A 13,474-nucleotide genomic window follows, 5' to 3' on the forward strand; every position below is an offset into this window, starting at 1 on the left:
GGGCCTGCGCGCTCCGCTCCGCCCCGTCCGGGCACCGGGCGCACGCGGGGGGGTGGGCGGACGCGCGCCCGGGGCTCGGCCGGGCGGGGGCGGCGGGGCCGGGCCGGGCGGCGGGAGCTCCGCGCTCAGGGCTCGGCGGTGCGGGGGAGGCAGCGCGGAGGGAGGCGGCGGCGGCGGCTCCTCGCGCTCCCGGCGGCGGCGGCGCAGCCGCGTCTGGCGGGGCCCCGTGGGCAAGATGGCGGCGCCGGCAGCGCCTTCCGCACCCGGCCCAGCGCGGCGGCGGTTCGGCCACCCGAGCGCGGCGGTGACGCGCCGCCCGTGTGCCCGCCGGGGGCCGCCGCTCACGGCCGGCGCCTCCGTGCGTCCGTGTGCGGGACGGGGGCGGCGGCGAGGGGACGGCTGGGGACCGTGGGACACACACACACCACCAGAGGCGCGCGGGCGCGCGCGGGGCCTGCTTCGCGTCGGTTGGGCGCGCGCGCGCTCTCCATTGTGGCCCGCGCCCCGGGCGCGCGCGGGGGCCCGGATGGTGACGTCAGGGCGGTGACGACGGTGACGTCAGCGCTGCCGCCTCCCGCTGCGCTGGGGACGGACGGGAACGGGACTGACGGGAGCGGGATGGATGGCAGCGGGACGGACGGGAGCAGGATGGATAGGACCGGGATGGGAGCGGGACGGACGGGAACGGGACTGACGGGAGCGGGATGGACGGGAACGGGATAGATGGGACCGGGATGGGAGCGGGATGGATGGCACCGGGATGGCACCTCGGGGCTGCGGGCTGCCGCTCCGTTCCTCACCGCCCGCGGAACTAGCATCCCGTTGGCGGGCACCGGCGCTTTTTAAAAGCCAAACGGACCTTGTGTTCCTCCTGCAGGCTCCCGGGGCAGCGGTCACAGCAGCGAGCCTGGCAGAGCTCAGGATGCGCTTGGACAACGCTGTCGGGCTCATGGTGTGACCCTCGGGGTGTCCTGCGCAGGGCCAGGAGTTGGACTGGGTGATCTCGATGAGTCCCTTCCAACTCTGAACATTCCCTGATTGTTGGGTGCTTTTTCCTTTCTCTGATACATTTACATGGCCACTGTGTGAGATCAGTGCACCCCCAGTCTGTGTACGTGCTTCATATGGCGGCCGGAAGGACTTTAAACCTGGATTTAAAGCCTGAAATAAACGCGAAAAGATGACTTGTGGAAGGACAGAAGTTCGGCAGATATAATAGGGAACTCGGACTTCAAGAGTACCTGAAATGGTGCTTAATGGATTGTTAGTCTGTATTCCGTGGTCAAAGTCTCATTTTAACAGCATCATTCAATAATTTTGGCACAGAAAGTGTAAGACACAGGATTGAGCTGAAAACACAGGAGGAATTTAGGCTCCACAGGTTGGAATTTGCTCAAGAGGCTCGGACCAACAACCATAACTCTTGTGCAAAATGTTTTATCTTTTAGTCCATGCAGTGACAAAAGACTAAAAAACCAATTGCTCATTGCAGGAACAACATTGGAACTGGGTGGGTGTTTTTCAGTAAAACACTAGAACTCAAACCACGTAGTGAAACTTATGATATTTCCTAATTTAGCAGAGTTATTATTTTTTGCTGATCATTAGATCAATGGTGTTATTTGGGAAGGAAATCTAAAGTGTGCTGCTATGTTTGCCACTCGGTAAAAGAAACAAGGGATGAGCTGCTTCATCGCTGTACAAATGCAATGGTTTGTTTACTGAAGAAATAGCTTTATATGCATTTTCTTCAACAATAAAAACAAGCCATAACCATGGTGAAAGTCTGCAAGTGTAAGCCTTTCGTGTTTGGGTTGGAAATACATGTAATCATATCAAAACAGCCCTTTTATCTCCATGATTTTCATGCTTCTGAGCATGTTATTGTGGTCTCCTTTTTTGTTCCTTATCAACCACTTTCAGCTTTTCCTCCTATTTCCCATTTATCCAGTTTGTTTTCCAGGGAAAGCATTTAAAAGTACTGCACCTACAATGCTTTTAACTTCCCTTGCCCACCACAGAATTTTCCCTCAAGCCCTTCACTGTTTATGATAACTTACAGAGGCACAATGACACCTCAAACAACTGTAGTTGTTTGTATTTTGACACTTATCTTTGAAAATAAACTGCTGTGTTTGTTGATGTTCATTTCTTTTTATTGTTAGGTGGACCCTTGTTTTGGTGACAGGCCAAATTCTGTGTTCTTTCTAACTACCGTGGCTCTTTTTGGCAGAGCCAAAGAGTGACACATCAGTGGATTTTTATATTGTGGGCAATTGTCCACCAAGAAATTGACTGTCAGTTCACATAAAAGTCAACAACAACAAGAGAAAAACGATATGAGCAATAGTTGTGGAAACAATGGTGGTACAACTTGTAGCAAGTATTCCCTTTTGTGAAGAAGCATTCCTTCAGCCAAGAGAAAGAGTGGAAGCTTTGATTATTTTAATTGAAACCCTAGGCTTGGAACAGATGAAGAACTGAGTCCCCTTCAACTCCCTGGGACCTTTGGTGGTACTTTTCAGGTTTTGGATTCTACTGTATGTACAGTTTTTGCAGAAGTACAGCAATACTAGAGAAACTTTGCATTTGCATGGGAAAAACCCAAAATTCTTGGTGTTTATATTTGACCTCCTTCCCGGTTTAAAGGTGTATTCTGGAGTGCCTTGACAGACCAGCAGTTGGCTGAAGCTGTGCTAATCAAAGGTCACAATAGGCTGAAGCACACAGCTATTTATGGCACCAAATAAAAGAAGATATTGGGTCTGCAGTGTCACTGTGTGGCTCCTGAACCAGCAAACTGCACACAGAGTTCTGGCTGGGGAATTCTTCCTGCTCCCCCAAACAATAATCTATGCCTGCTTCTCTTTGCTCAGGTTTCTACTGTTCTCTGGGGGCATTGCTGTGGCTCACGTTGTGCTACACTCTTTTGCCTTTGGAAAAGGTTCACACACCCCAGCGCTGCAAATAAATGTTACCGGTTTATGCAGCAGCTGTGGAAACAAAAGGATACAAGCGAGATAAATTGCTGGTTTAAGAATACCCCTGAGATGAAGACTGAAGTCAGTAGACATTCACAACTCTCACTAAGTGCTCCAGGGTAAGCATCCACACAGAGAACTGTGACAGAATTCTGGTTAATTCCCCGCTGTACACAACTGTAGGTATGATTAGAAATTGTTGGTATGATTAGAAATGCTTTTCTGACATCTTTAATTCAGTGTGAAAATGTGGGGAAGGGAAGCATTTCCCTGCAGGCTTCCCTGCTCCAGCACTGCAGCCAGCCCATCAAACAAAAAGTGAAACCAGTTGTGAACTAGCTGAAAATTAAAAACAAAACATTCTGGTGAGGGAATTACTCAGAATTTAGAAAATCTCTATGTTAATGGGGGTGTTTATCCCCAGTTCTTAAACTCTGGTTGACACTGCACTGCTCCATTTGCAGACAAAAATGAAACTTATAATGCTGCTGAGGCAGGGTGAAGCTGTGGAGCTTTGCAGTGGCATAGCAAAAGGAAGAATAACAGATGAGAGAAAGCAGAATTTTACCACAGACCCACAAAAGATCATTTTTTCTCCTGGTTCAGCCCCCTGGATGCTGCATCAGACACTGTCCACCAATGCTCAGAAAACAACAGGTTGTGTGGCAGATAAGGAAAATGCTTTCTAAAAAGGAAATAAAATAATGCTTGGAAATCGAACATGCCCAGATATTAAAATTTGTTCTAAGGGATGACATCAGGGATCACTCCTGCACCATTTTCAGTATTTTTAGGCCCAATCTGGTTATTCACTTAAGCACATGAGTAGTGCTCTTGGTTTACAGGCTTAATTTTCCATTGACTTATTTAAGCCTGTGTGTGAGTACCAGTAAGGAAAAGACTATTTTGCACTTGCCCATGTCTTTGGTTTATGCAGTACATATTTTGGATAATATTTTGGCAATAATGATATGCAGGCAGATGTCACTTTGTGCAACACTGGATCACAGGATGTTATCCCTTCCAGAAAAGAGCTCATGGTTTTCACAATTGTCATTTCCAATGTAAAGCACAATTATATCACAGTAGTCACAGAGCATTACATAGCTGATTAAATGATATTTTCATACTGGGAACAGTGAGTCCCAAATACAACATGAGTGGATAGTGTCTGATATTTTTACAGTCATGCTTTGGTATTTTAGGGCCAACATGGCAGGGGATTATTGTATCCAATGGGAAAATGCCAACCAGCCAAGAACTTTGCCCTCTGTATCCCTTAAATTGATCAGCAAATCCCAGTGAAGTTATTCCAATAATGAACAGTTGATAGGTTTTAAGTGTTTAGCATGTAACTACAATATCTTGACACAATAAATTTAGGCTTTTCTATATGTCATAAACTCAGAATCCAATTGCAGTAAATTAAAAAATTTAGCTACTGTGTGTGTGCACCAAACATCAGATGCAATCTCTACCTTCCATACTATGCTGAATTTAATACACTTGGGGGAGGGGAGACATCACCCTGAGGTATCAGACAGTACTTACTCTACATATAAATTAACATTCAAAATTAGGGGAAAAAATGCCCATGATAATGATGTATCAAGAAGTTGCAAAAGTCTGCTGAAGTGATGCTATATCTCTTTTTTGTTGCAAATGAAGGTCAACTGTAGACATCTTATTTTAGTTTCTCCTGAGATGGCTGCATTAATTACCATTCCTCACATCAGTGTAAGACTTCTCTTCATAGTGGTAACTTTCTGTCTTTCAACTTTTGTTTCCTGATTGTAAGAGATACTAACAGTGGTGGAGTGGGCATAATGTCACACTTGAAAGGCTCATAGAAGCAGTTAAATCCAGTTTGTACTCCATACTTACAGGTACAAAATAATGGTTGCTTAGGTAGAAATCATAGAAACTTTATAAGAAAAATATTTTATGAGGACCTATGGTCTCTCACATTGAAGAAAGAATGGTATTTGATTAGGAACAATTCTTGTGATAAGAGAAACATGGTGTGGCATTTTCATGTTTAGTTGTGCACATATGGGTTAAATGAACAGCACGAACAGAAATTCTCAGTGTGCAGAAATGCTCAGAAGATGTTGCAGAGACTATTTGTCAAAAAGTCTGTTTACAGGCCTCAAAGAGTATCTCGTTTATCTTTTGGAGAGGGAGCAATTCAAAATATTTTTCCTGTCTAGTTCATTCCTAGCTGAACTGTCCTCAGATAAACCATGTGGTGTCCATTTGAAAAGCATCCCTCTCGTAGGACTTGGACAGAGTTCAAAAAATTGATTTGACAACCATATGGTCCTCTTCATCCACATGAACCTTGAAGAATTTTGACTTCCTTCCAGCCTTAAGAGTAGAGTGAGGGAAAGAGGGAACTGATCTAAAAACTTGTCAGTGTTGTTCCTAAATGTGCTAGATGAGCATGTTGTCCAAAAAAACAGCAAGAAATTCTGTAGATTTGTGAACTACTGCTATTTCCTCAGTTTTTCTGAATGCCTCTCTGCACTCAGAGTGTTTTTCATTGCACTGGTAGGAGTTTGAGGGAGACTTGTTCACAAAACCCCATCCATGACATATTATATGATGGCCATTTTCTCCTCAGTAGGGTTTGTAAACACAAGTGTTGCTATGGGCACAGCAGAATGGAAGCAGCTTGTTTTCCTAAGGCTGAGCATCCTCACCCTTCCAACCCTGATCTCCCTCCAACCCTGAATTGACACTGAATTACATCCCTTACATGCTGGAGCACCTGGTTGATGTTGAATATGCTGGGCTGGTCAGGAGCTTCATTAGCTCATAGCAAGTGGGAGGAAAATATCTGAGTTGTGCTTGTTTTTCCAACAGTGGGCACTTCTTTGGCATTTCTTCCTGCTCTTGCTAGCAGTCTTCCTAAAATTTTGTAGGAATTAGCATCACTTTGAAAGCATTTATTCCTCATTCAGGATTTACTGAAATTGGCTGAAAGGACCAGGGGAAGTGATAGGCAGAGGCACAGCCAGACAACAGGATCATGTGAAACCAGTGTCATTAAGAAACCATGAAAAGTTTCAAAACTTCAAAACAGAGTAGTCTGATAGGAAAAGGGTTACCACTATGGTTTTGGAATGGAAAAAGAAAAGCAAAGTGTGATGAGAAACAACAGAAAAATATTATTTAAGACTAAACCCCAGATTTTGAAACAAACATGCTAACGTGATTTTAACAAAGACACATCCATTTCAGATCTTGTATCAATGGTTTTATCTGAGCTTTATAAAAATAGCTTCTAAGAAAGGCTTATATCTAAAAATATTTGCAGGAAGGAAGTTTGCAATTTTTTAACGCTAGGGTTTTTTTCTTTCATGTGACTAAAGGTTTTTATTTTTTCAGTCTAAAGAGGGTTTCATAGAGAAACATGCAGACTAGTAGGATTTTGGAATCTTTAGTTAAGCGTTTTCACTCCATTCTTTTCTTTTTTTCCTTTGTCCAGAAGATTTTCTTTACTAACTATATTTTATTGACAATTGCCTGCAAAAATAATTCCCATTGTCAAAAAAAAAAAATCATTATTTCTCTTTTGATGAAATGGTGCAGTAAGCAAATGTCAGTTTACATTGATGACTTGTAAAGAGTGAATTTTGGTAACTGCTATTGCTGTTCTATTATCTCTCTGTGACAGGTCACTTCAGAACTTAATGCAGATTAACTGCATGCCATGCTGTATTTCATGTAGCCCTGTAGCCTTTCTGAGAGATTACATTAAAATATGTTGGATAAATATGAAGTAACTCACACTAAGACTTTTGTAGCAGTAGTGTTATTTTAGCTGGAAGCTTCACAGTAGCAATAATATTTGAGCAATAGCTCTGTCTTTGTAGCCACAATGGTATAAAGCAGTAAGCAAGCCAGAACTTGTAAAGAGGGGCAATATCTTTTATTAGATCTGAAAACAGGCTTGTATGCATCAAAGCTTGTCTGTTTTTACTAGACATATCAGCTGGTCTAGTGAAACAATATTTAAGTAGGTCCTTTATCATCCAGAGGCAATCTGCTTTTCCTCAGCACACTTGTTCTTTTCCATTTATTTTTCCTATCCCATTATTTTGGGAAGGTAAATATAATTCAGAATCTAAATAAGTGGAAATAACAACAACAGATGAAAGCTGAAGTCTGTGCTGTAAACAGAGGTTTATTTTTGTGGTTTGACTTTTTTGAATATCAAGCAAAATGCTCTTTAGGAGTCCAATTGACTTGTCACTACTTCTGTAGTTTGGACTGCTCTCAGTTACAAATTAAGACCAAATGCACAAATCTGATATCTACAAGTTAATTCTCTTTTTGAAATCTAAACTACTCTAAGTCTGGAGTTCTTCTGCTTTTAAACTTATTCCTAGTTTAAAATTAGAATCAAATGTCATATCATAGCATCCCTTTAATTATTTGCTTTTTCCTTGTCTTTGTACTTCTATATGCATATGTAACAAGACATAGTTAGATGTACTTCTATATTTTTAAATCTATAACAGAAAATCTTAACATTTTCAACAGAAATATAGAACAAAACAAAAATAATATATTTTAACTTCCCAGACACAAAGTAATTACTCCTTTGTTTTCTGAAATGACAGAAAAAAATCTGAAATCATCCATGTTTTGTGCTCTTTTTTTATTTTCTCTGAATAAGATGGACTAAATTGCCAGCACTTCTTAAGGATTTTAATTTGTGACTGCACATCATTACAAAAGACTAATTCCTTATTCTTCTCAGGTGGAGAATCCAACTGAAGTCCATGGATTAATGCCACCAATAGTATTAATTTCACAAGGTAATAGTAGACTTTGAAGTTTTCCTTGAACCTCTATTTGAGGAATGTTACGAGTATCAAAACCATATGGCTGAAAGACTGCGGCTGACTGCAGTTTAGCACAGCTCTAGCCCCTACTTAGGGGCTAAATCCATCATAAGTCTGTCTCTATTTCAAAGGAGAGTGAGGCTCCTAACATGATAAATAATCTTTACCTCAGTTGGACACATCTCTCTGGGTTGCAACCACCTACAAAAGTGGCACCATGTCAGAGGTGGCTCTGTGGCATCTCTGGGCAGCCCGTGGGGAAAGGCAGCATTCTCTGAGCACAACTTGCCCCATTCCACCTTTGCCCTCCAGAGCTGCTCTCCTTTCTCCAGTAGCTGCAGAGAAAAAGGGAATGGCTACATAATTTTCAGCCTGGCAATGTGAGGTCGTATGAAATTTGGGTTCTCAACAAGTGCGGTGTTCGGCAGTTTCGTGGCTGCAAGCAAGAGGAGTGATGGCCCAGTTAGCCGGGGAGAACCCTGTGTTGGGTTGGTGTGGCCAGGTTTTGGCACAGAGGGGCTAAGGGGTAGCTTCTGTGGGAAGCTGCTGGGAGCTTCCCCTGTGTCCTGTGGAGCCAACACCAGCCAGCTCTGAGACAGAGCAGCTGCTGGCCAGGGTTGGGCCCATCAGCCATGGTGGGAGCACCTCTGGGATAACTTGGTCAAGACAGGGGGAAAAAACCCTGCTGTTCAACAGCAGCCAAAGAGAGGAGTGAGGATGTGTGAGAGCAACAGCCCTGCAGGCACCAAGGTGAGTGAAGAAAGAGAAGCTGCTCCAGGTGTCAGAGCTGAGATTCCCCTGCAGTGCATGAAGAGCACAGGGATGCAGAGATTCCCCTGCAGACCATGGAGGACCCATGCTGGAGCAGGTGGATATCCAGGGGAGGCTATCACCCCATGGGAAGCTGCACTGGAGCAGGCTCCTGGCAGGAGCTGTGGCCCCATGGAGAGGGGAGAAAATGCTGGAGCAGGTTTGCTGGCAGGACTCGTGACCCCATGGGGGACCCATGTTGGAGCAGACTGTTCCCAAAGGACTGCACCCCAAGGGAGGGTACCACACTGGAGCAGTTCAAGAAGAACTGAAGCCCGTGGGAAGAACCCATGTTGGGGCAGGGAGGAGTTTGAGAAATCCTCCCCCTGAGGAGGAAGAAGTGGTAGAGACAATGTTCAGTGAACTGACTGCAGTCCCCATTCCCTGTCCCTCTGCACTGCTTAGGGGAGGAGGTAGAGAAGATCAGGAGTGAAGCTGAGCCCAAGAAGAAGGGAGAGGTGGGGGAAAAGTGCTTTTTAATTTTTGGGTTTATGTCTCATTACCCTACTCTGATTTGATTGGTGATAAAATAAAACAATTTCCCAAAGCTGAGCCTGTTTTGCCTGTGGCAGTAACTGGTGAGTGTTCTGTCCCTGTCCTCATCTCACACATGAACCTTCTGGTGTATTTTCTCTCCCCTGTCCAGTTGAGGAGGGGAGTGACAAAGTGGCTTTGGTGGGCACCTGCACCCAGCCAGGGTCAACCCACCACAGTTTTCCTGAAGCAGCACACAGACAGCAAGTGGATCACAAACTGCCTGTGCCACAGGAAGAGAAATGTGCTGCCCAGAGCATCTGAAGTGCTCAGGGAGCAGATATAATGAGTGCTGCGTGTACTGGGCTTGATGACAACCACTTATCTGTTGCACCAGACGTAGATGAGGTGCCACAGCAGCCAATGAGAGACAAAGATGGGGTGAGAAAAGAGGCGTGATAATGAGAGTCTGACCACAAACAATTCTTTCCAGGAATGGTTTCTTTAACTTTTGCTAAACAATGGGCTACACTGTCCAAGTACTACCTACACAGTACTTGAAAACCCTCATACTAATAGCAAGCAGCTGTTTGATTGAACCACATTTATGCCCTTTGCTTAGTGTTCATGGACATTTGTGTGATTCCAGCTTCGGTCAGCTGTTCTTCTGACTGATCTTCTGAGTATCTGTATTGCACATGAAAATACTCACTGCTTGACTTCAGTCAAGCATTATTGCTCATCTCCCTCATTGAAAGGCTTAATTCATTTTATCAGGGAGTAGAAATTACAGGAGGAGCATTGTGTAGATTGAAAATTTTGTGTCCAAGTTGTTCTTGGGAGTGACACATGAATTTATTCTTCAAAGAGTTGCTCTAAAATTTTCAAGAGGCCTCAGGGAATGCAGAGCTTATCATGCTGCACACATTTTTCAGGTATAGAATCTTGGAGTTGCCCTAAGAGTGCTGGATTTAGATGCTGATGGTGCTTGCAAGAACAAATAAATTGCAGACTGGCTCAGTCTTGTACATGTGAAGAATTCATTAAGGTGATACCTTGAGTTTTTTTCAATTTCTACATGTGGCTGATCAGTTTTTGCACACCTTTAATGGTGTGCAAAGGTCATCCTTCAAAGTTATACAGATGCCCTCAATGGCAAAATTGAGTGTCACATATTTTAAGTCATATCAGTATATCTTACCACCTGGGATAAGTACCTGATTACTTAGAAACCCTCTGGAAAAGAGTTTTCTCAGACTCTGTTTCTTTATTTCCTGGAAGGAATATTGTTTCCTTGCTATTTAACCTCATAGTTAAAGACCAAAAAGGGAGATGAGAAACTGAAGATTGCTATTGTAACACTACTGAAGTTAACGTGGAGCACATTTACAGGCTTTGTATTGTCTTCATATTACACAGAGAGATAGCAACAGAAGCAGAGAAACAAGAAATGCGTTGTTGCCTTCCTCATTTCCCTTTCTTGTGTTCATTAAAGACCAAATAAATTTCTGCTGATAATATTTGCACTCATATTGGCCAGATACAAAAAATTTAAAGTAAGAAAAAGTTGCTGGTTTTCAATGAGTATTGCTTGGAATCTCTCCAGTTTCATATAGCAGGACACAACATGCTGAATTTTGAACGTGCTAGAAAACTCTGTTACTCTTGCTAAATCCCTTATTTCTTTATTTGATGAAAGAAAAATACAAGCTGGAAGTTGTAGCTTATATAAAATCCAAAGCTTAATAGATATTACAATTACCTCTATAACTGTTTCCCATGTAGCTGTAATACACCAGCATATTTTTTTCTCTTCTGACACATCTCTTAAGGAAGTTCCTCTCACTAAAACCTACTGGGTATTAAAGGGAACAAAATTATTTACCAGTAAGTGCATTACTCAGCTTCTATGCAAGCAAAACTTTAAAGCCAATTGTCTTGTAAACAACAACAAAAAAAGAGTGTTATTCTTGCCTAAGTAAACACCACACATTCACTTGGGAAACAACTGCATATTAGTGTGGAAATATTTAAAACACATAGCAAATGGAAGTGTATAATCAGCCTTGCAGCTTGTCACAAAGCACTCACTGCTTGATCAGCTCACCCAAGATGTGGGAAATTTCAAAGACAGGAAGGAACATCTTCTCCTAGATTCTCACTGCACTCATTAGCTTTGACTTGCTATTCCTTCCATGTATGCAGAGAGCTTTTACTTCATAGAGATTCCTAGCACTGCAAGATGAAATAATCTGTAAATTCTGCTCTGTTGTACAGCAAAAATGGATTATGTATTCAACACAGGCAAACTACAGTTAAAAGATCTATCCTATGGTAATCAAAATATGAATTATCACTGCCAATTTTAATAGAAGTATTAAATAAATATATAGAAGTATTTAATGCAGTGGTACAATTACACAGCTGCTCACATAAGAATAAATGTGAAAAAACCCACACAGCCTTAAGTCCCTCCCTGTCACATATGTGTATGTAGTATATTGTTAAACGATTGACATACAGTGCATGCTTAATTAAAAATTAAGAAATAACTATAAAATATGGTATGGCTTTTCTAGCACCTTAACAAGGCAAAGATACATTGATTGTGGAACATCAGATAGTGTGGATTATTTTGCTGCAGCTATGAGGCTTGTAGGAAGAGGAGATAATTTTCTAACATGCCAACTGTCATAGCTGAAGAATTCAGGAAAGATCTTAGACACACAAAGCCATTGTTCTGACATAAAAGCACCAGATTTCAAAGATCTGGGGGCTGGACTGGATGATCTTTAAAGATCTCTTCCAACACAAACTATTCCATGATTCTATGAGTCTGTAAGAGAAAGATGAACGGAGGATGATGGCTCAGAGCTTAGCTGGGTATGTACCAATTTGATTATTTGGGTTAGTTGTACTGCTTAATAGTGCTTAATAGTGCAGGTGATGAATCCCTGTGAAGTATGGGGCTCCTCACTGCAGGAGAGGGGAGGATGCATGAAAGATGGAGAAATTTCAGGATTTCTGTCTCCTGGGGCAAAAAAAAAGGAGAGACTTGCACTTAATAACCTGTACAGCATGGAAGAGTTAGCAGGGGACAAGAGAGTCTATAAAATGTCAAAAATATATTTCTGTCAAGCCTTTTATTTCTGGGATTGTGCAGAATGATAAATGAGCCCATAGTTACCAGACTCATCCTCAGGAGGTTTCCCCCAAGGGTCCAGCCTGAAGGGTTAGGATGAAATGACCCTTTTGAGAAACAATCACTGACTGCTAAGTAGGTGTTTCTTCCCCTACGGCTATTTTGTGTGAATTCTTCCTGAGCACAATGGTTGTTTACTTTCCTTTCTGGCTATCATGCACTGGAGGAAGCACATCACATTCTTGGACACTCAGGATCCAAGACTGTTCTGCTGTAGTTGGGATTTCCTCTGCAGTGGTGATGGGAAAGGATTTCTGAGTTCCACCTTGACTGGGTGCAGTCTAGGTGTGACTGGCTTACCTTAGACTGTGAGTTTTCTTCTGCTCCCACACTTGGTGGGACTGGAGAAAGGAGAGGATGGACAGCTCTGCCCATCTTTCCAAGTAAAATCTCCTCCTCTGTGGAATGTTAGCACTTAATGATTTTCTGTATAGATTACAAGGCAAGGCATGCAACAGTCTCAACAACAAAACTCTTCATGTTAAGTGGCTCTTTAAAATAAAACTTCTTACTTTAAAGAGTTATTTCTGCTTAAGAGTGAAAGGAAAACAAAGGGGTTTGCTTAAAACCACCAGCTTAGCTCCTGCTGTATTTCTGTCAGTGGTAAAACTTACAAGAACAGTGTGTAACATGGAGAAAGTTCACCTTCCTAATAAGAAATGAGATAATGCAGGAGAAAAGCTTATAATAAGTAACAAATGCAAAGGGTAAATATTTCTAGTGCAACCAGTACGAAGGTTTGTTTCATTTTTTTTTATCCTGGAGAATCCATTCCAAGATCATGAAAGGAAATGCATCTGGTTTTGCCTTTTGATTAATGAAAGCTTTAAAAAAAAAAAAAAAAAGTGATGGACTTGCAGGTAACAAAATTGCCTCACCTAAAGCATAAAAGCTCAAAATGTTGGGTACTAGGGAAGAACTGAGGAACAAACAAACAGATCATGAAATCAAGCTCAAATAATAGTTACAATTTCTTTTTAAAATCCCTCTCTGGATTCATTAATTGCCTCTAGGAAGGCTGTTTCATACATGAAGCTGTTTCTCATCCTTAAAGGCCAGTTTAAAATGTTACGTTGGGAAAAGCAGCAAAACAAAGAAAAAGATAGTAGAAAAGAAAGGGTTCATTTCTTTCTTCTGTGTTGACAAAGAGGATA

Source organism: Lichenostomus cassidix, chromosome 1 (genome assembly GCF_008360975.1).
Source record: "Lichenostomus cassidix isolate B80296 chromosome 1, HeHo_3.0, whole genome shotgun sequence".
NCBI lineage: Eukaryota > Metazoa > Chordata > Aves > Passeriformes > Meliphagidae > Lichenostomus > Lichenostomus cassidix.